At 45.4% G+C, this 24614-nt stretch overlaps 1 protein-coding gene across 1 annotated transcript in view; it reads right to left on the bottom strand.

The window, feature by feature from the left end:
- The window catches only part of Hr38 (Hormone receptor-like in 38), a 40235-nt gene extending 30451 nt beyond the window's left edge, over positions 1-9784 (bottom strand). The window contains exon 1 of the mRNA XM_037427196.2: positions 9702-9784. The gene's annotated coding sequence lies outside the window, so the exon portion shown is untranslated. The remainder of the gene's footprint in view (positions 1-9701) is intronic.
- Between the last annotated feature and the right edge of the window lie 14830 nt (positions 9785-24614).

Raw genomic sequence — 24614 nt, 5'->3', positions numbered from 1 at the left:
AGCCGTCGATTGATGTGATTTACATGTACACGTTTAAAAATACTAAATGGCAAACAAAGATTTGTGTTGAAATCCAGAGCGTGCAGGTGACAAACTTCGCGCATGATCCCTGTGTCAACGTGGAGTTGCATGTTCCATCAAATACGTCGGGACGCGTACGACAGAAACAAAAGAGTTCCTGCTCTTCTTCATGTTTTTCTTCCTCTGAGACATCATTGTTCTGACACGTGTGCTGGTTGGCCTCAGCAAAGCTATGGTAAGACCACGTTGAAGCCAGTGAAGGCAAAACGAAACGCCTTCTTCGGCTAGTGAGTTTGTTTCCCAGTGCAAAAAAAGTAGCATAAGCCACACAAAAAAATTCGTACAGCTAAACACCAAAAGAATCGAATTAGATGTACGTACACACCACCGCTCACAATGAACTGAGCACAACGAATATCGGTTGGATGATGTCGTTACTGCTCAGAACATGAAGTGAGTTTGTGCGATAGGAAAGTATTCGGCGTTGTTACCGCTGAGAGTATTTCGCTGTCATTATCACTGTGACTATAGAGTATCACGTCAGTAACAAGTTACTAAGGTAACAGTAACAAATGACATGTGAGGAGCAAGTTTTGTGAGTTTCATGAGTATCACGAAAATGAATTCATGGCCACTTTACAATCTGTAATGTTAACTTGATTCAAGATTTTCCAGACCTTTTACTTAAAGTTGGTGAGATAATTAAAATGCTGAAAAATGAGTGCAAATAAACATGAGAACAGTACGAACAGAGACCTGACGAGTTGTCATCAAGGACAAACTACGTAGCAGGCACGATAGGTAAAAAGCTGGTTCTTCTGTGAGCACCGTGTAAACAAACATGACCTTTCAGAGAAAGTTCAGGTATAATTATGCGACAATAAAAAAAGAACCATTGAAGAATCTGCGTTGTGATAGCGGATGAAAAACAATCAAAGGGTCCTTTTTACCAACTATTTCATAACTGCCATGAGCTGCAAGTGACAGTTGTTGGCATTTTTTTTCGAACTCTCCGATTTTTTTTTTTAGCTGCTTTACTTTTGCCAGAAACTCCAGAGCCACTAGCACCTCCCAACTGGGATAATTAAGCAAGCATAGCAAACACACGTAAATAATTCCTACAATTTTCCCACAGCTCCTCACAGACTCGTCACCAAATTGATATAAAGGGCTTAACTTGGAGTGATGCCGTTGCTCCAGCGTAACAGTGGCACTGCACGCGCGGTATGAAACTAGCACTTGCGCTAGCTCTACTTGATGGGCCGAATACACGTACGAGATTAAAGTTCGTAAAAGCTGATGTTCGTTGAGCGGCCCGCATTTCTGTGGGGAATACTTATCAGGACACTTTACGTCCCACAAATATCCAGCGGTCCGAGTTCTAGACACAGCGAACACCGAAGTGGTCGACCGCTGCGACTAATAACAACACAAATATTGCGCGCAATCAAGCGGTGCGACCCCAGCGCCACCCGGGGACACCACGACACCCCGGCGGTTCGTGAGTAGCGCAGGACGCACGTATGGCGCTCAAACACGAGCCTTGACAGCTCCCAGAGGCATCGACGGTGCGTGCAACGCGTGCGCGCACATACTCACACTGTTGTGCGAATGGACTCCAGCAAAAAAATAGGCCGCGCAGAGAAAGCGCGCCAGCAGCGGGACGGCCACGAGAGGCGAGGGGTACGGCGCCGACTGCGGGCAGACTGCGTGGAGCCGACCGTCGAGCGTGCGCTATCAGCACGCAAGCGACACCGTTATCGCACGCGGCCGCAGATAGGGAGAGCATCCTGGAGTCACATTGCTCCAATGTCCCTGCCGATAGGCGATCGTCCATCGCGACGCGAATTCGCCCAAAGATCCCAGGCTCGATTTCGAAACTTGGAAGGGAGAGGCGCGCGCGTCGCGAATCCCTCGCCCCCGGTGCCCTCTCTCCGATGCGGACCAGCGCGGTGCGGGCCTTGCAGAGAAGAACGTGGTATAAAATAAGGGACCAGTGAAGGGGACGCGGACGAACACCGCCAAGTGGGGCCCGAACTCCACACTTCGCCGTGAAGGAAGCCAGATTCCCCGACTGAGTGCGCGCGCAAGAACCTCATTGGCTGGAGCAATGGGCGGGGGCCCAATCGGGACGTTTAACGAAACGAAAAGCCAGGTTGTGGGCCAATCACAAACTTTTTTTGTGTGCGGATAGCTGGACGAATCCGCCCCCAACATTCTGAACCCGTGAGGAATGCCACCTACAGTAGGAAAAATCGGGCACCATTTGTGGGTGCACTCAGCTGTCTAAATAACGCTTCCGAGCGTTTCCACAGCAGGAAATCCTATAAAATTGGCTCTAAATTGATGAAAAAGTCATTCCGTGATGAATACTGGTGCGCACGTTTTGGTGTTCGTCACGTGGACAGTTTTGACGTTGCCATGGAATTATGGAGACTTAACGTGAACGGTTCGAAGCGTTTCGTAGACCGTTACTACCTCATTATTACTTCACTGATAAGGCTATCATTGACTAGCACGCCGCACCTTTAGGCTGCACTTAGACGGCTGCTTTGAGAGCTGGGCTGTCACCGGTAGTAGTGCCCAGCACTTTTATGCTTTCATTGAGTTTGTGTCTCTATAATGCGATTCCCTCAGGAAACAGTGCCACGCGTCTCTTCTTCAAAGAAAGATGCTCTAAGATTGGTAGCTCCGGCGTTTATTAAAACACAGCTCTCAGTGTATATGAAAACGGCAAGCAGTTCAAGGCAGCCAGTTCTGACGTGCCTTCGTAGCTTTAACTCGAACCGAAATAAAATGAAGGGCGCGCAGTGGCGGTAAGCTCGTGTTGCCTGCGGTGGACTCGGTGTGTTCGAGAGCTGCCTCGCCTAATGCTTCAAGTGACTCAGCTATAGGGTCACACACTACCATTTTCCGATTTCGTGGGTCCACATGTTTCAGGATATTTACATTCTCTGTCTAGGGCTGTGAAAAGAGAGCTCAAGATTATGCCAATTTACGTGCCGAAAGCAGAGCTTGGCAGCTTGTAGCTTTATATAACAGCTGCCACACAGCATAAAGCTTTGTGCATCCTGTCACACAAACGATGAAAAAAAAAAACAAACATCGCAGTAAATTCACTTTACCCGTGCTCCCTATTCACATTGCATTTCACTTTTCACCCCGAGTTTATGCTCGTCGTTCCATTTTCATTCATTGCTTTGATTACGTGGGATATTGTAATGAGAAAGAGGTGTTGGAGCGGGAAATGAAGCTCTGAAAAAATATAACATCAGCCGACACGTTTGCGTCACCCATTCGTTTGTCGAACACACATTCGTATTCGCCCTTTTTTACGACCACTGTTCGTGATCACTCGAGTTTCAGCTACGCTCCTTGTGTATAGAATATTGATGTATCGTTATATCTTCTAAATCACTTAGTTAAGGTGCTGAAATAATTGTCGCTATCGAAACTGCACTTAAGCAACGGCTGCGCCTTCCATGTAATGGAGGTGCTTGAATGCTTTCCCTGGCAGCTAGACGCTATGGCGAAATGATAACTGCAATATCAATGCTGTATAAATGCGTGTAAGTGCGAGTTTGTACTGTTTTTATGTTCACATTAGGTACTTGTTGCTTCACTGAACGTCTAGGCCACCATATTCATTCCGTCGGCCACACTTAACTGTACAGCACTCTTTATTACAGGCTTGTTTGCGCATTGACTCCACGTCACGCGAATTTTACGCTAGGCTATGGATTTTCGAGTGAATAGAATTTAATTTGTGATGAACAGGGCTTGTGTAACTCAATAAATCCTAAAATCTCTTGTGCTTTCAGTGCGTCAAAGTCTACAAGAGAGTTGAGTAAGATGCTCGAGTATGCTAGCTCAAGTTGATATTGGTGCTTTCACTAAAACAAACCCTTTCTCTCTTTCTAAGGTACAACTGACCACCATACAATACAGCCATACAGCGAGATAACTGGCCCCAGTGTTGGATGAAAATGTCACAACAAAGACGAATATTTTCCCTCATCAGTGGTGCATTTGGGGTTAGCAAGCAAAAAGGTTGACTCCCAGATGCCCGTTCCCTATAATGCAAGATCCACTTCGGAAATGTCGAATGGCTGGCTTGATGCACCGTGTTTCTTAATCCCAGCAGATGTTTTATTGCCACCAAATATTTACAGCTCAGGTTATCAGAAAGCAGTATACATCATGCGTCACTGCCCGTGCATGGTTTCAGAGTAATGCCAGACGCAGGCCTCCGAAACTCAATGGTGTATTTCAAGTGAGTTAAAATCCAGCGTAAGTTTTAGCTTTGTGTGTGCTCAAATAATGCCATAACTTGTAGGTCAACTCCCTTCGCGAGAGCACCTCAATCAGGTTAGATGAATCGTAGAAAATATGACACTTGCCATTTTGTTCACAGTGAACAATTAGTGGGGCTCACCTGTCGGCCGCACATGTCAGAAAATCCGGATATACGAATCGCATTGCTCCATGATCCTGTAATGTAGGAAAGCTTGACTAAAAAATTTTTTGTTGTAGTTAAAGACGTGTGATACATCTACCAAGATCCGGTTACTGCGAAAAACTGCGGGTATTTTCCCGGGAATGCTACCAAATGCCACATCTTGCATGAAGGTTCTAAGGATTAGACCATCAAAGTTTTTCAGCGACTAATATATGACGCCACTTTCTTTTTTTAATGTTCAGCCCAATTTAGGTCTTCGAGTGGTACAACGAGCCAGTCGCAGTACGAGCTTACGAGTCCTTATTTTGTGGCCGATTCTGTTGACCCTATTCACATCGTTTTTTATCACGCGTACCACCGAGTGAAAAATACAAACTTGACAAACAAAACTTTGAAGTGACGCGAGTGAGTTTTCCAATGACCAACAGTAATGAGGGCAAGAGCTCAAAATAATTGTGAGAAAACGCACAGAAATCTTGTTTGAAACATGCTTATTTAACATTGTAACTTTCTTGTCAATTGCCATAGCGCCACTGGTGAATATATGTACTACATGCATTGTCCCGGTGCCTCTTAGTAGTACGCGAAGAACTAGAACCCTTTGACAGGGCCGATTCTCTTGGTCGTTCTGCCAGTTAATCCCACACAATGATGTCACAATAAAATGCTCGCGGACACCTCAGATTTCTCTTTTTTTCTCTCGAAGTTTCTACATCCAAGCTGCGGGTGTCGACGTATCGCTCCAAGCACTTGCCAAGTGCGGATGCTAGATAGAAATGAGTATGTCTATAGTCTAGTAGTAAACGCAAGGTGCTACGAGGAAAAGCATCTGCGAATGCCGTGGTCCAGTGAGACACTCGGTACCTCGACAATATTTCCATCCCATAATCATTGACGGTAAACGTTCCCAAGGAGCCCGGTAAAGCCGCACACCTCGATGCAAGTGCTCTCAAAGATACCCTACCAACAGGTGTTCATATTTAATCCCATCGTGAGTTTTGTGAGCATGGTAGAATCCCACAGCGATGACACTGGTGAAAGATGACCGCATTGAATGAGAAAAATAATAATTAGTGATTATATCGCGTGAACACCTCTAATATTCCGCAATCGATTCGCAGGGAAGAACATTCTACCACCAAAAGCGTTAGTAAGATCAAGTGTCGACAAGACATCAGCGTACTAAGGTCGCCAGCCGATGAGGAAGAAAATTCTTACGAAAAAAAAATCGCGAATTTCTGTTCCAAAGTCAGTATTCACAAAGCTTATCTTATGTAAGATGGTTTGCGCGAAAGGGGCCGCTTGAGTGCACGCTACCAATGACAGCAATTTTCATGACTAGGCTGACATCGCGAAGGTGATAGACAATCACGAACGGCACTTGCGTAACCAAAGATGCGTATCATCTGTGATCGGAAAAACGAAAGTCTGATCAGTACGGTAATCCAGGCGTGGCCTTTGTTAAGTGACAGAGGAGTGATTACTGTCTCTCTCATTCAACCACCGGTGAGAAGCACATTGATCTTGTAAATGCACGAGTGAATTAACAGCGAGAACAAAAAAAAAGTGTGAACATGACAGAGGGCAAAGGCGTCTGTCCTCTCAATTCATTTCTGTTGTTTCTGTTTATCCGCTCGCAATTTCAAGACATGTTGCATCAAATGACCCAGCAGAGTGGGTCAGCAGAACTCAGCAAAGGGTCAGTGCAATTTAGATACACAATGGTCCTCTGAAGCCGCTATCCCAAACGTGTCGACTGAGATACGAAAGCAAACGTTCTTAACTCATTCTTCCTAACCAACGATTTGTTAATTTACCTCGAATGAGCTTGCTTGTTAAGACTAAGACCAAAGATAGGGAATATTTCAGTTATATTAAAAAATAACCATAAAGTCTCCCTAGACTGCCCTATACTCACAGATTCGTACGCCCACTATGCACGGAATTAACCAACGCTGAATCGAAGTGCCGAATCACGTAGCCAGCGAGAAGATCATGAAAGGCCCCTGAATTTGTGCGAACCATGTGAACCCTGGTGCTGATTACTGAGGCGCCAAAAACATTTCGCGAAAGAGGAGGAGCAGAAGCCATCCCTGTTTCCGTCGAATACTTATGTTGTGGGTATTCCCCACTTAAGAAAAGAGAAAAAAAAATCCTTTGTGTCCACGAAGCAGAGTGTCAGCGCGTTGTCAAACAATACTGGCTGCTTATTCTGCGACTCACTGAAGTCTGAACAACTGGTAGGAGCTCTTTGTTCGCGCCCAAGGTCTGTGGGTTTTGCCTGTAGGAGCAGAAGAAGAATGTTCCACAAAATACTAAGCTAAGAAGTGTGGAAAATGTGTTAGAGTGTTGGAGTGCCCATCTGAATAATTGTCTCGTTGGACTGGGTATAATTGTTCCTGTCATCTGGGATGCTTTCCCGTATTTCATTCAGGAAGAAAGACAATAATTCAAGAAGACAGACACTTTCGCCATCAGTGCCCCAGAAAGCGACTAAATCTGTGCTCAATCATCTAATCTTACGTGTAGAGTCAATAGAGAAATGGCCATTTTGCTACTTGGAGGTCTTTCAGGTGCACCAAAAGCGAGCTACGTGAGCTACCTTCGGCATGTGGCTCTCACCGGACGGTATCGAACCCGTAACTTCGTACACAGCGGCGCAGCGTCATATATAGCCGCAGAGTTACCGCAGAAGATGTGCTATACTTCTACGACTGAGCATGTATACTTATATGGCAGTCTCATCAATCCTAACTTTTCACAACCTCAGAATGTGATCAAGCCACAGAGAAAGAACTCGAAATCCCGTGGGTTCAGAGCAGGATCATCACTCCACCCGGTGAGGTGAGCTTCATTGACAGATGAAAAGCTTAACTTAGACGAAGTCCAAAAAACAACATGCTCCACAATGGATGCAAAACGAGAATCAAGTGGTGGACGTGCCTCACACAATCATCAGCCTTTGTTCCCAGGCTTAAAGACGACAAGCAGTTCTTGGAATGCCACATCGGTGCTTTCGACCACCATAATTGTAAAAAAAAAAAAAAACATGTGGCCCTGCTCTTTAAACAATTCTGGGACAGATCCGAGTGAGCAAAAGTATGGGACATAACTTTCACCCTTTTGCTTCGTGATTAGAGGAAGAGGGGACGTCCCCCTCCCCCTCCTCTAGTGCTCCCGCCTATGACTCTACCGATACCCTTGTGGATAGGTGGCGCTTACCTACAGGCACTAATTCAATCAATAGTCAACACTCCGCAGGTAGTGCAAACTTGTTTATTGGTGGGCAGGCAAATTACCATGAAACCAGTCAAATAATATTCTCGTGTAACTGTAAGGTATGCCCAGTTAGAAAAATGGGCCGTCTGCTAGAATGAGCATGTTTGCGGGCTCGGAATAACATGTACCAAAACATACTCATGTAGATTGATGAAGTGTCATGCTGACCCACCGGCGTGGTCAAGTGTCTATGGTTGTCTACTTATGAGCACGAAGTTATGGTTTTTATTCCCAGCGAAAGAGACCGCATTCACATTAGATGCAATTAAAATATTATTAAATAAAACGTTTTGTGCCGTGCTTATTTTCTCCCTTAAAGAGACCCAGCCGTGGATAAAAAAAAAACTTTTTTAAATCGCCCATTTCACGTTATACAACTACACGTTGAAAAGAGCTATTACTCAATACCTCAGCGCGCAACTTGCGAAGTGATAAATCAGACACACCACTTTCATATGCCACATCGCATAAAAATGATCAGAAATCAAATACAGCTGGTATAAAAAAAAGAAAAAATATCAATTTTATATACGTGGCAGTACATGCAGAAATGCGAAAAAAAAAAACCAACTAAGAAGACGTAAGAGACTCAGTAGTAGATAATCGCGGGAAAGAAAATTGGCGAGAAAAAATTAGGTCTCAGAGTTAAAGGTGTCACTGCACCGTCTCATCCGCTATGGTAACCAACCTGGATGAGAATTATTCGCCTCTGTCAGTAAACTGTAGTAGCCTAACTGGTATCAGTACAAGGGCCTTGGAAGTGACAAAAGTCGCTTACAATAATTTTTACTGAAGTAAATGCGGCAGCACCACACTGTCCTTTGATGTGGCTGTAGCGTTAAAGTTGAGACGTAGATTCCTTTCGTTCCCACGAGCACTGGTAGTTAGCCGCCCACTCCGATCAAGTTCTGTCTTCTCAGGTCATCTAACTAGTGCTCAAGGTCAAGGTTACCCATACTTGCTGGCCCCTCGCACATCGGTATAAACAAAAGAGTGGCGGGCGCGAGCAGAGTGCTTCCGCGGCGGCATTCGCGAGGGTCGCCGGGAGGAAAAGGAGCGAGGGCCCTTGCGGCCGGAAGGGAAAGCAGCGCAGAGGCGCCAAAGGCACCGCAGTGCCAGAACTAGGTCACAGCGAGCGCACGTCATCGGCGAGGCTTGGGCGCCCGAAGAGGCCCTACAAGCATCCCGAAATAGACCGATCGAAACGGCCGCTGACGTCACGCGCGGTGCCACACTATTATTGGATCCTCTGACGCTTCCCTTCCCGCAATACTCGTGTGACGTCGCCATGGCGTCAACGTGACGTCAGCGGGCACATTGGTGAGCCAACCCCGGGCCGTCGGGCAACCAGGCCACAACAGCTGCCCCCAGTGCTTCCGCGCAACGTAGCGATGACCACGCTCACTAGTGGTGACTGCAGCGCTGCCTAGGACCACTCCTCAGGCTAACGCTTTTACGGATGTCACTCAGCCCATTCAAACATTCTAAATTTCAATAAAAATGCAACAAACAAAACTAACATTCGCTGAAACACCAGTCTAAAATACCTAATGGCTACGATCAAGAAAAGCGGCTTATGCGAGTAAAAGTTTCTTCTCAAGTTTTCAAGTTTCCGTCTTTAGGTGTGGACTATGCGGAGACGTCAATCAACTACGACATACACGACCGTAAAAGCACCAACAGGGGAAGCGTATTATTGCATTTAACATACCTGGCAGACCCAACACAACTGAAAGGTTTTTACGAAGGAGCAGATAACTTCTGTGGATGCGTAACGCAGGATGCACTGAACTAAACCAGCGCCGGTGAGCAGCCGCCCCGAGTCCCGCAGGTCACAAGGACTTGACGCTGCCCACCGGCCGAGGTCAAGGGTCAGCCGTACGGGTCGACTACGGGTGAGGTAGCCGGGGTCGGCCCGTCTAGTCGGAAGGAAGTGACTCACTGGTTGCTGGTCAGTTTCGCAGGGTGCTCCGTGCTCGACGAGCTTGTAAGATGGTATGGCTGGTATCCGGAGGCCTGTTAGTGATGACTGGAGCCGATGTACGCTGTAAAGGGGCCCCTCTCGCGAGCTGTCCCGTTCAGCGAGGCTGCCTGCATGAATGCGTCTGAGTAGTGGCCTAACTTGCGTCAAAATCCGGGCGCACCGGGCGCCGGCGAGCTTTTATAGCGGCCGTGAGCCGAAAGGGAGCGGTCGTGACGCAACCATGGGCCGTGACGTCACGGCTCCAATCCCGAGCGCTGCGTTGGGTGACGTCTCTCCAGCCCTGAATGGGGAAGCGCAAGCAGACATAAGACGCGCTGCGACGTCACGCATCGATTCGGGTGTGTGACGTAAACGCGCGCGTCATGAGGTCCCGGGCCACGCGACCAACGCACCGCGATCGATTCCGCCTGGGGCTTCGCGCACACGTGCCAGCACGTCCTGGCGACGAGCACTGACAACATTGCGTCTCGCGCCGGGGCCTGCGTGACAGCCAGGGCCCAATAGCGGCCGGCCGCAGCTGCTGCCAGCTTCAGCTGACTCATGCGCCGCGTCGTCGGTGGACGGGCCGGCGACTGCACAAAAACAGCCAGCACCTGGGGCGGGAAAGCGTGTTCACCTGCAGGACTCGCACGCAGCAGGAGGAGACAACCTGCAGGACGGGCCTGCTTGTAGCTGTCCTCCCGCACTCAGCCAGCCTTGTGGGTGCCTTGCCGCCCCGAGGGACCAGAATTGCCGCTTCTGTGATGCGATTGAGACCGGCCTACTAGTGGTTCGGGGAGTAGACTTACAAAAATGTACAGCGCGTCGTATATGAACACTAAGTGCAAGAGCGGAGGAAGCGATTACTTACAGATGGTTTGAAGTTATACGCGCGTGTTAATTTCAGCACAGCGGGAACCAAACAGAGCTGAACACGTCTCAGATACTCAGGAACGAAAGAGAGGGAGCTTATGGTGTGCTCTCTCCTTAGAATTTCAAGCGGTGCTATAGTGAACGGCTTGCGAGTGATCGAGTGGGTTGTTGTGATCAGGCAAGTATCTCTTTCGCAGGGGTGTCTCCCTCCCTATGGTAGGAAATTTCCAGCTGTATTCTCAGCGTTAGAAAAATTTACGAAGGGGTTAAGTTGAAAAGATGTGCGTTATATTTTGTAACAGTTCCATATACCAGAAGCTGCTTGTAAGTCTCCGAAAACACACTTCTAATGTAAGTGCTCTAATACGTCGAAATTTACAACGAACGTAGTTTGAACTGCAATAAAAAATAAATGGGAGGAGTCATACATAGCAGTATTTGCCTAGAATGAAAAAAATGCCCAGAATTTCGTAATAATGTTCTCTAATGATACATATATGAAATCTACACTATCAAATAGCGACAAGAAATTAGAAGTATGCTAAGGAAATGATCGGTAACTTTGTTTTTAGATGAACAGTAGAAAATCACTCTGTAAGTTACTTCAGAAGCTCGCGATTGAATGTTTTGCTCACTTCTAACATGTCGTGAGCGAGCAAGTTGAGAGCAGTAACGTGGTAGCCAGGTCCTACTGCGTTACTACTACTACTACTGCATTTGCAGTCGTGGACTGCAGTTGCCTGATTGCGCTATGATACAACTTAATACGGCGATACGTATTTTTTGCACCTCTCGTATGAAGCCATAACTACGTTTCCCTCTCGACTGCCTTCGACCACGTTTCTTTTTTTAGTTGAACAGATTCATTTCTGGCACTCTTCTTCGAATTGAAGCGCAAGCGAAAGTACTACCATTCAGGCGAAATTTTGTCTTACTGGCCACAATTCGAGTTTCCTCTGTTCCAAAACAATCCCGGCAGGTGAAAAAAAAACAAAAAAAAAAACCTACGATTGAAGTAAACCACTAACGCCCGGAAAAATCCGTAAACGCTATTGGAAAATAAAAAAAAGCAGCCAAAACCAGAAACAAGGAAGGGAGAGGCTCCAGAAAACAACGTCGTCATCTGAATGAGCGGAGGAGTTGGCAGGCATGTGCGGCAGTGCCTGACGTCGGCGTGTTTTGTCAACGGCCGCCGTCCGCGGCGCGCCTCGACGTCGCCTCGCATGCCAGATGGCTGGGCGGCCGTCAGGCGCAGACAGGGCTGCCGGGTCTGACAGATCCGCGCACGTACCGCATTCCTATCTGACGTTGTATAACGCGTCCTCGCAGATGCGACCGAATCCCCTTCTGAGCTCCCAGTGTGTAAGGAGCGCCTCGATTCTACTTCCTACAGAGTGCGTCGAGACGTTGTCCGATCACTTGGCTCGCCGATCTTTATCACTTTATAGCGACGTCGTTCCCAGCATAGGACCTGCCGACGAATCTCAAGTGCGCATGGGCTGGACGCAAACCACGTTTCTCTATTTGTCACCAACTCACTCCGAGGAAGCAGGAGTGGCATGTGTGTGTACGTATAAAAACTACACAGGTAACATTGCCGCACAGACACGAAACCTTTAACCTGTTTTCCAATAATCTCCGTTTTTCTCATCAATAGTTTCTCTTTCTTCCTCTTTTCACGATGTCACTATACCAGCGTTGTAAGCTTGGCACTCATTACAAAAAAAAAAAAAGAAACAAAAGAGGCTCTATGTCGTCCCATCTATGACAATGAAAAATCTGGTCAAAAGCACGTCTCGCTTTTCTCGTGAACGTCCTTCAACCTACAGCAAAGCTTCTAAGAACCAGAAGTCCCACGTCAAAAGAGGCACATCGTTGCTACGACCAAATCAGTTGACCTCACGTAAAACCGCATAAGTAAATAGATGACACTTCAGCCATCGCACACTGTAACAATACCCACTTCGGCAAACGCAAAAAAAGGAGTTACTCGTATAAAAAAGAGTTGCCCCGCGGCATCGGATATTCCACCTTATAAGTTCCTATATTATAGTGGCAAATGGAGGGCAATGTCGCCTTTTATCTAAATAAATAGGAGTTTCATGGTTTTTGAGTCGTGTAGACTAACGGGAAATTCGGAAATGCACACGTTTCAATAAGTGTCCTGGGTGGCACTTGACGTGACAGTTTTTCCCCACGAAGAATAGTTTTAAATGAGAGATTCGACTTTGCTGAATCACCCAGAGCGCGCAGGCTGGCAGTCGTTTTCAGGGCGCGACTGGTCAGCCGCACCACGGCCTGCACTGAATAGCACCCTGTAAATTCGCCCAAACGACGATAGCTGAACCAAACTGTTTAACGGATAAAAAGACCACGACAACAACACAAAGCGAAAACTTAAACGGTGGTATATGCTTTAAACGCCAGTTGCCGAAGTAAAGCTAATATGTTTCCAATATGGTTGAAACAGAAATGTCACTGTGGGACAATCAACGGCAAAACCGTGCACGCAATACGAATGTAAGGGGTGACCTAACCTTACTGGCAGATTAATTGAGAAAACATACTCACTCAAAGGGACTACTTAGATGGTCTTTACATACAGAAGACGCTCTAAAGATTGTGCGCAGCAGTATTACTGAAACAGTTGATAAGCAGTTGTATGAAATGCACTATTTGTATGAAATGCAGCATGCATGTGGTTGTTCAGATGGAAACTTTTTTTCTTCTCTAAAACAAAACTACTCTTCTGAAACTTTCTGCGTGTCTTGATAACTAGGCATGTTCTGTGACAATACAATAGTCATATTTCTGCTTGGACTGCGCCAAATTTGAGCCACAATTTGAGTCAAAATGCTACTTTCTCAAATTTGTCATAATATTCTGGCAATGCTATGGCTTCATTTGCTCCCGCAGTATATTATTCATTTATTATAGGGACATATGAAACAAAAAAATGAGATCTTATTACTTGCGAAAAAATGTTTGGCTTTTGTAGCAAACATGTAGCACATTGCAATTTTTCGTCATGCCGTAAAATCCAGAAAGTTAAAAGAAAAAATAAATAAACTGTCATATTCCTGAAAAAGTAATTGATGATTGATATGTGGAGCTTAACGTGTTATCGTAATATGATTATGAGAGACACCGTAGTGGAGGTCTTTGGAAATTTTGACACCCTGGGGTTCTTTAACGTGCACCCAGATCTGAGCACACGGGGCTACAGCACTTTCGCCTCTATCGAAAATGCAGCCGCCGCAGCCAGGATTTGATCCCACGACCTGCGGCTCAGCAGCCGAGTGCCTTAGCCACTAGACTACCGCGGGGGGCCTCATAATATATATATATATATATATATATATATATATATATATATATATATATATATATATATATATATATATATATATATATATATATATATATATATATATATATCTATATATATATAAAGGAAAGAAGTGTATACTTAAGGGCTCGTTTTTCTGTGCTTCACACAATATTAATGAGATCTAACAGACAATGATGCCAAGGAAGGCATAGGGGAAGATATTACACTAAATTGTAATGTAAATATGAAGAAAAGTGGGCGAAAAGATAACTTGCCGTGGGCAGGATCCGAACCTGCAACCTTCCGAACCTGCGACCTATATATATATATATATATATATCGAATAGCGCGAACGATGCTCCACAAACTGCGCTATTACGGTGGCTATCCCCCCGTCCACTTTATTGGGTATATATGTGAATTACACGTGGGATTATTATTCAAATAACGCGTTATTAGAAGGTCGCAGGTTCGGTTCCTGCCCACGGCAAGTTATCTTTTCATCCACTTTTCTTTCCTCACATGCACCCAACAATGAGGTGTAATAACTTCTCTTATACTTTCCTTGCGTTATTGTCTCTTAGATCTCATTATTATTGTGTCTAACAAAAAAATAATGAGCCCTAAAGTATACACTTCTTTCCTGTGTGTGTGTGTGTGTGTGTGTGTGTGTGTGTGTGTGTGTGTCAGTAGGTCGCGGGATCGATTATCGGGTGTGGCGGTCGGGCTTCAGAAAGGATTTTTGCAAACAGGCTTGTGTACAGACATTTTACAGCAATACATGCAATATATATGCCATCAAAACAACAGGAATCATCACTGTACGACCACACTTTACCGCTTTGGACAACATGTCCACTGTGTTTAAAAAAGAAAAAAAAAACATATAAAGTGTTCCGAAAGCGTGTTTTACGTAACCCACTCGGTGGACAAAAGTTTCTAGAATGCATCACCGGAAGGCTGCACAGCATTCCTTTACACAAAATGCACGCCAGCCACCCGAGTTTCTTTCATTCCATTAAAGTTTCGCGAGTTTTCGCACATGACGGAACGGCCGACGGATGCCCTTGTTCTTGTATTACCATGACCTCTTTGAGACGCGATAACTCCGGAGCCAGAAAAAAAAAAGCAAGTCAGAAGAGGAGATGGTATTGTGTTTCGTGGTGCCCTTTAGATCATTCATTTCAACGTGAAGGAGGGAACTGGATATAGGTAAGCAGCATGGGTGTAAAAAAAGGTTGCAGCTGTCGCTGTCGCTCCACACAAGAACATATTGTAACGGTTACCTTGTACGCGTCATCTTCTGCCATTTTCCGCTTTCTACCAACATACTTGAAGTGAACTCGTTCCCAAGTGCTCAATGGTTAGTAATACGTTTCCGCAATGCCACTCTGTAGGCTCAGAAAAGGAGAACATCGGGACTACAACCGAAGTCCGTTATTTTTCCTTCGTTTTAACGACAATTTAAAAGAAGGAAGTTGTTCGATCTTCCTGAAAACTCTGGCAGAACAACATGTGTGAAGCCTTATAATAATGAGAGCTAACAGAAATTGATGCCAATTGAACTTTTCTTGGCACCATTGGCTGTTAGACCTCATTAATATTGTATGTAACAAAAAAAAAAGAGCCCTTAAATGTACATTTCAATGGTTCTGTTGGATTATGGTATAGCACGATTCGAGCTATTGCTATGTGCACCATAATGGTATTTTCACATGTGAAATTATCTAAAGGCTGTGTAGATCACCTGTGCATAATTTCGACGAAAGCACTAGTCTTTTCTTCTCGCATTATCCTGACTGCTGTAGGTGTAAAGTCTAATACCAGGTGTACAGGCTAAGCGTGTAGAGATGATTTGGAAACTCACATCCACGTGATACTGCCCTTGAGCAAGAAACTCCTATAGAGCCCCACTAAACTGGCGTCTGCCTTGACAGCCTTACGGAATTTTCCTTGCAGCCAGTAATCGAAGTGGTTTCAATCGGTGGTTACACTTTATGAACTATACCAGGGTTCTGTTTACTGCCAGCGCTCTGATTTAAATGACATTCACGTGTTACGTGCAAAGTAAGGCTTTTTATGTTTGTGCTTATTGTGCGTAGCGCTTGCGTCGTGTGGCTTGGGTCCGTTCAGTTTGATTCTGCTTTTCTCCTATTGATTATTTTTGCCTTGTATGTCTATTTGTAGCAAAAGAAAAGAAATTTAGTGAGAGTGTTGATGAGATATTTTATTCATTTGTATTTGTTGTAGATGTCGGTAAGAGTGATGTTCCAGAGGTTTCCCTATGTTTTCTTTTCAGCAGTTCATGAAATGATTTTTATTTTCACTCGAAGAAAATAAATAAGATGAGCCATAAAAAAGTAGGACCTGTTAGGTCATGCACGAAGGTGGTGAACATTTATTTTTGTCGCGCGAAACAGAGTAATTATTGAGCAAGGAACGAAACTCACACAAGAAGGACTTCATCATCGTTGCTTTCACGAAGCTCCCTTGACAGGCGCATTAATAATTTCTGCGCTCCGGGTGTCCCACATGAGGCCATATTTAGCTACTGCAGTCAGTAATACGTTTAGGTGAGGACTAATTGCAGGTGTGACCTTTGGACAGATACGATTCTCAGCCTTCTAGTTGTGGCACATAATCTGCTCTGCGCTTGTTCTTTTATACACAAGGGCAAGCGTAATAAGCAGACCCGGACGGATTGCTGCTGCAGCGTAAAACTGTACCATTTGCATTGTGTACATTTGGGCTAGTTCATAAATCAGGAAAACAGCAGATTATTGAACCGTGCGAACGCAGGATCAAGAAAATAACGCCAAAACAAAGTGCGTATAGGAAGATTGTTGAACTCAGCTTCAGTGTTTCATTCAACGGATTTTTCGTTTTCGTGCAATACTATTACTTTGCGAGTTCATTAGTGGTCACAGTTCACAATAGTTATCACGTTACGGCACGGGATAAAAATCACCATCTCTTCCTCACGATCGTGTGCACAGGCTGCGAGCTTTTTTTGCCTCAGAAGAGCAAAAAAACGATGGAAACCCGGCAGCTTTTGACGTATTGTTACCGTACTTTTGCGTCATTTTCGACGCACGTAATTACTGACTTCAACGAGAGCGTGACAGCTGCACAATAGATGCGGAACAAAATATTGTACTTTTTTTTGCAACATGATCAAAATTGAAGGCGCGGACCGCACGAGACCCGATCCTGATCAGTGTCTCTTTAGAATCGGGCCTCGATCCGAGATAGTTCTTGAGAACCGTCCAATCTTTTCAAATTGAGTCGGTGGTTATTTGCGCATCCGAAATCTTTTCACTCGGAAGAGCTGACTAGTGTGCAAGGAATTCTGGTTCTTACATAAGAAGCATTGCACTCCATAGTGCGAGTGTGGGAAAGGGGGACAAGGTATGCCATTGGAACCTCTACACTCTGAAAACAGTTGCACTCTTTGTGGTGTCCTTTGCTCCCGCAAGAATGATCGTCACCCGCATTGCTGGAGTTTCCTTTCTGGAAATCTATGCAAGCTACCTTCATATCTGTAAGGCTACGTCATGCTGATAGCGCACATGACGTTCGTGACCGAGAAGCACCAAGCCCGCGGAAGAAAGGAAAGGAACCTCGCGCAAGACGGATGAGGATGATTGTTAATCGTAGGCCAAAAAGACGCCTCAAAAGAATGCTACTATTTTTTGAAGTGCACTCCAGGAAGCGGGTGTTGTTATCTACACACTCTGATGAAGACTGCCCCGCCGTGGTGGTCTAGTGGATAAGGCACTCGGCTGCTGACCCGCAGTCGCGGGTTTGAATCCCGGCCACGGCGGCTGCATTTCCGATGGAGGCGAAAATGTTGTAGGCCCGTGTGCTAAGATTTGGGTGCACGTTAAGGAACCCCAGGTGGTCGAAATTTCCGGAGCCCTCCACTACGGTGTCTCGCATAATCATATGGCGGTTTTGGGGACGTTAAACCGCACATATCAATCATCATGTGACAAAGACGAAGCTTTGTGGGAAAGAGAGCAGGTTTAAAGCGAGAAAAAAATAAACAAGTTTGCCCATGTGACAGATATACATCATGTTGGTGGAAAAAGTTCTTATCAAGACCTGTTTTTTACTTTTTAGTGCATAGGTAATTTTAAAGAAAAAAGAAAAGTTTGCTTCATTACAACAACAGAATGTATTACATATCTCATTCACGTCGTTGAAGGTTTGAGACACACAACTCCAAGAAAAGTCACGGGTTCGTTCGTTGTTCGGGACACATTTTCCAGAAGGTTCTTTGGGGCATCGTGGCTTCTTCAAATGTCGTACAAAAAGTCTTGACAGCCTGCGTCCTGTTCCTCTTAGAGTGGGCTTTAGAGAAAGTTCATCCCATATAACACAAAAAGCGCATTGAGGAATTCGAGTTGTGAATTCAGCAAGGTTTTGCAAATGCTGCCCATGTGTATCTGCAGGAGTGTGCCATAAACAACTCGAGCCGTTCACACACAAAAAAATTGAATACTGGTGTTGTTTACACTAAGTTATAATAATAACACCATGAGATTGAAGTAACTAGAAGAATAAGAATGGGGTGGAGCACATTCGGCAAGCACTCTCAAATTATGACAGGTAGATTGCCACTATCCCTCAAGAGGAAGGTATATAACAGCTGTATCTTGCCGGTACTTAGCTACGGAGCAGAAACCTGGAGACTTACAAAGAGGGTTCAGCTTAAATTGAGGACGACGCAGCGAGCAATGGAAAGAAAAATGGTAGGTGTAACCTTAAGAGACAAGAAGAGAGCAGAGTGGATTAGGGGACAAACGGGGGTTAAGGATATCATATATTTGAAATAAAGAAGAGGAAAGGGACATGGGCCGGGCATGTAGCGCGTAGACAGGATGACCACTGGTCATTAAGGGTAACTAACTGGATTCCCAGAGAAGGCAAGCGGGTTAGGGGGAGACAGAAGGTTAGGTGGGCAGATGAGATTAAGAAGTTTGCGGGTATAAATTGGCAGCAGCAAGCACAGGACCGGGTTAACTGGCGGAACATGGGAGAGTCCTTTGTCCTGCAATGGACGTAGTCAGGCTGATGATGATGATGATGATGATGATGATGATGATAATAATAACTGTTGTTTTACGTGCCAAATTCACGATGGGAATCGGAAGTACGCAGCAGGGGTGGGCTCAGGAATTATATTCCATGTTCTTCAACATGCACTGACATCCACACTCGTCTCTAGCATGTCGCATTTCGCCTGCATCTAAATGCGATTGCAGTGAGCAGGATCGAACTGGCGACCTTCAGGTCAGCAGCCGACCACCGCAACCACGGCACCCCCAACTTACCACCACTGTTGGCTACGTTTAGTTGCAAAATATAACCATTTTCCTACAGTAAGGTACAAATCGTTGTTTCTTTCATTAAGGTGGTGAAGTATTACAATATATATATATATATATATATATATATATATATATATATATATATATATATATATATATATATATATATATATATATATATATATATATATATATATATATATATATATATATATATATATATATATATATATATATATATATATATATATATATATAGGTAGTGTTTCTAGGCACATTTCTAGGTACTGTTTCAGTGCTTACGTGAACATGCTTTGCAATATCGTTGGCGATGAAGCGGCCGACAAAGCTGCCCGTAAAGCATATGTGTGGACAAAGACGGAAAGTGAAAGGCAGGGAAGGGAGAACACCATCTCGATTCCTTCCACGTCAACAGATGAGAGGTGGCACCACGGGGGTCATTTGCGTATACCATCACGCCAAGAAAACTGTATGTACCGTTGTTCATCAATCGGTGCTAAGTTGTCATGCACACAGATGTGATATTGCGACCATCATTACTCTGTTTTGCTTGACGGGATGAAACAATGCTATGCCGCCCACGACCAGGAGTTGCACCTATGACTGCCTCTATGTAACTGGAGGGGCGAACAGTGGCGACAGCAAAGCCCGTAGCGTAACGGAAGCTATAAAACATACCCCGTCTGATTATCCCGTGTGATAGGAAGACAAAAAGGCTTGTCTTTTAAACAAAATTCAACCGTTCAGGTGGTGCAACTTTAACGGAAGGGAATAATTTGGGAACACGCTCCATAGAGAATATTTGATGGCGTACGGGACATTTAATACATGTTTGTGTGTGTACGTTAATACGAACTGTTTTCTTCCTTCTCTTTTTCAACTAACATTCGTGTTTCAAAGTGAACGATAGCCGACCGGGCTCAGCCTGGTACCCTCCCTACCCTTTTATTAGCTCCCTCTCTATATATACCTCAAGTTGGCTTGCATCTAACGGTTTTATATGGTTTATTTCATCCACAAACTCTATACTTTCTTCTATGCACGCGTACGTGAAAATAAACTCGATTACGCTGATAAATTGCTATACTGAATGGGCTCACACGTATACCAGTCAAGGCTTTACTCCGCAATTTTTCGGCACTCTACGATTACAAATAAATTGTGGTAGATACGCTTAGTATAGTTCTAAAACCATTTGACCAAAAACTCCTGGGAGGCATCAGTCAAATGACCAAAGCGCCCACCAATCGCAACCACGACTAGACAAACAGTAACGCTCATGCACTTGGCAATGTTCTCCGAAAACTACAGCCGTTCAGCTCGTCACGTCACTTTATGGGGCACCCCGATTGGTCCAGGCATTGTTTACATCAGTTTTTGAGAACTAAAGGCCACGAAATTCTAATGTTTGTCCGACTATAGATAACCTGTCTCCATGTTTGTCGCTTCAGCTTAATGACCGACCGTGCCAATTTCTGTAGTGCGGATGTTATAGCAATTAAAAAAAAGCAATTGATCTGTCAATTGCGTTTTGCGACGCAAAACGGCCGTCTTTCGTCGGACGATAATGCACATGGGGATAAGAGAGGTGGGCACAAGGTACAGTAGCAAACCCTCTCCACTCTGAATGTTATCTCTCTTTCAGTTCAATGTCTTTTTATTGTGACATCGATTTCATGAACTATATCCTCTCCCCAGCTATCTTATCCCCATGTGCATTATGACGAAAGACGGCCCGGCCGTCTTCCTTCGGGAGGTTGAAATCATAGAGTTTCCAAAATATACACTAGAGAGAACTCTGGCGCTAGTGTCTATGGGAGCTGCAACACATGGCGCTTCAGCGAGCATGAGAACGATGGGTAGTACACAGATTTATCTAATCTTTGTACGTCTGGCTTCGTTTCGGTTCATGTGGCTTCAAGCTGTTATGTCACGAAACAAAAATCAGCAAAGGTTGAGCAGTTGCCCTTCACCACCTTAGTATTCAGGCTTACCATTTCCGATCGGGTCACGAAGTTCAAAATGGTTGTTTATTTTCGTTCGAAAAAGAAAAAAAAACACACCAAACACAGCAATAAACAAAGCCACAAGAGCGATTCGCTGCTCGTAAGTACGAAGACCAGGTAATTTCGAGTAATATACCCATCATTCCCAAGCTCGCTGAACGCCCGCAGCACCTGAGTCTCGTCTTGTTAATTTTAGGAAACTCGGTTAAATTCCCATGGGGATAGGACCTGGGGAAATGGGGGGGGGGGATCCCCATGACTCGGGCAGGACATGCGTGCTTTCACCGACTGGGCGTGGACGCCGCATCCTTAGATAAAGTGTACTGCTCATACCTTTGTACTTTTGCTCTCATCGCGATGTTTGAGTTAAATCCCCAGACCGCACGAAGGTAATTTCGATAAGGTCTTACTTCGCACGACATTCAAAGCTGTTGGCAATGAATATGAATTCATTGCTGCGCCCTAGCCGCAAAACTGTGACTATTATTTTTTAATTTTTTTTCAGCCATTATATAACCTAAAAATAGAAACAAATCGATTCTTACCAGACGCGTGATAAAAGAATCTACCGACTATAGTTTTTCTTTCGCCGTCCCAATGTCCGCTGACTCGAGGAGGCTGGAACAGCCAGCCTCTGCGGGACCGCGTGCTACACGCGATATCGTCAAACTCAAAAAAAAATGATCGAAGAGCTACTGATGGAAAGTGCCACCAATTAAATCATAAGGTAGATAAATAGACATACTAAATAAATAAATAAGTAAATAAATAAATACAAACTTGAATGCTGTCACTCATCTTCATTTGGTGTCTTTCACCAGTCCTTGTAGCAGATTAATAATATTTCGGCCGCAAAAAGTTGAAGGCGAATTTTGCATAATGAAGCTTTTCTCCGAAGAAACTTCAATCTGCCCCGCTGTGGTAGCGTAGTGGCTAAGGTACTCGGCTGTTGACCGGCAGGTCGCGGGATCGAATCCCGGCTGCGGCGGCTGCATTTTCGATGGAGGCAAAAATGCTGTGGGCCCGTGTGCTCAGATTTAGGTGCATGTTAAAGAAGCCCAGGTGGTCAAAGTTTCTGGAGCCCTCCACTGCGGCGTCTCTCATAATCACATGGTCGCATTGGGACGTTAAACTCCGCATATCAATCAAATCAGAAACTTTAATTTAATCAATATTTAGGCGTGTCAGGCGCAATTAACAAGCGTGCAAGAGCGGCGAGAGTGCCACGTACAAAAACCGTTGCCACGCAACGTGAGTATTCATGTGGCAAGCTGGCGCACTGGCCCACGCGTAAGCTCTCTCGTCTTTCCTTTCCTTCGACTAGGTCTGAATCCCCAGGCTAGTACAGACGACGCGCCAGGTATGCTCTTTCTTGAGGTCCACAGCGTGGGTGAACAAACGGGGGCCGTGTGAAGCACACGTCCTCCACAAATCAACGGATACGAGAGAAACCAGAAACTTCGGCGCCCACGGCATTCATGATGATGCCACCTTAGGAATCATTCAGGCCCGCTCTCATGATTTTTCCGGCCGACTTGCCACCGCCTTCCTCGCAGCGCTTCTGTTTCTGTGGATCCCGCATTGGACACAGGAAACAATGAAAAACAACTCGTACAAAGCGAAATCCTCGCGAACGCTGCCTGTGCGGAGAGAGAGTGAATTAATACAAGAAAAGGAAAAAAAAAACACCTTACGAAACAGATGGAGGCGAGGCAGTGATCAACAGGGAAGGATGGCGAGCTCTCCTTCCTTTCCACTCCACCGCGAGCCAAATCGGGAACTGTGTGACGTCACGATTCGTCGCCGTCGCTAGGGAGACGCGTCACGATCAGCGACGTCACTACGGTGCGCTGGCGTGCCCGCTCGTCCGCGGCGCCCAATCGATGGCAGTGAGCCGTGAGCGACAAGAACGAGACGTGTTTCGCAGGCGCCCCACCGCATGTAATTGTAGTAGCGGATTTTCCACCCGACTGCACCGGGATGAATTGAAAAACGAAACCGCTTTGGCGAAGAGGGGGGTGCGCTCACTTCCGCCGGCTTCGTTCGCTCTTTTCCTCGTTTTTGCTCCAGCGCGTATCGCGCTCCGAAAACGAGGCAACGCTGCTTCGGCTCACTAGCGGGCAGTTAATCAGCGATGACGTTGGCTGCTGCCTCCTCGTGTAGTAGAGTGCACGCGGAAGCCGTGTGAACAGCGCCGTTCGGCCCGTAGGGTTCCCCTACAGGAGAGGGGGGCGTCATCGAAGTAGCCCCCTCTCACTATTACGTCAACAGACGGGGCAGGGTTCACGCTCGCCTTCCTTCCTACCATCAGTTTACCAGGGGGGGGGGAGGGGGGCGGCTCCATTTGCACACCTATGCGCGGAGAGCAGACTGCGTTCAATGAGCTTGGTGCTTTATTGTCAGAACTAATTCGGGATCTACAGCTGTATATACATTCAGTAGCACAGGTTCAGCCAAATGTGAGGCATGCATTCGAAGTATCTCATATCAGTTTGGTTGCAAGTAGTTTCTTCCATGGAAGAACATCCACAAAGGTATATTGTCATACCATTTTTGAGGTGGGCCCCATTTCTAGTGACCAACGCTGATCTGTCTCTAATTCCGGTGAATTACTAGCCTCATGCTCCTACGTCCCGTGAGTTTTTAGTCTAACACCTTGGTTTCGACGCTGGTTACTTTGGCCGTTGCACACGTTCCGAAGTTACCTTCTTCTGTGATCAACAGTACCTTCTCAACGTCATTTGTTCATCCACGTTGATCTTCCTGAATGTTAGAATTACAGATATATAGGATGGACTTTGAGAGGCGTAGAACTAGATTTATCATGCTTGCCCCGAACACATCTCGTTTTAATTTGACCGTTATCCTTTTGCCGTTGCGGGTTCGCCTATGCACGTACGAGGATTTATCATGAACAGACCGTGCCATCATCGTCGCAGTCCCCCTTCTTGTCATCGTCGTCGTCATCAACTTTTTTTTTGTCCAATGCCGGGTGAATTAATCTCCACGCACTATCCCATTTTTCCTGCCTTCATCTCCAAGACTCATTCCATGTATACTTCATGTTTCCTAACCGTTAACTATCACCTATTCTTAACGCACCAACCTGTTCCCATGCGCATACATGCGCATATGCACCCACCTCTTCCTACGCGTATATACTTAACAAAAAATATTTATTTCTGTCTACGGGTCTGATTCTCAAGCGTATTCGGTTTTTCATTTTTATTCAGATCATTCAATTTAAGGGATTAAAATAAGTGCTAACGGTGTTCATAATTTGATTTTAAAGCTAGACGCCAAAAATTTAGTGGCTCTCAGAAAGTTC

Source organism: Rhipicephalus microplus, chromosome X, assembly GCF_043290135.1.
Source record: "Rhipicephalus microplus isolate Deutch F79 chromosome X, USDA_Rmic, whole genome shotgun sequence".
NCBI lineage: Eukaryota > Metazoa > Arthropoda > Arachnida > Ixodida > Ixodidae > Rhipicephalus > Rhipicephalus microplus.
This window is presented reverse-complemented; position numbering and strand designations above follow the sequence as displayed.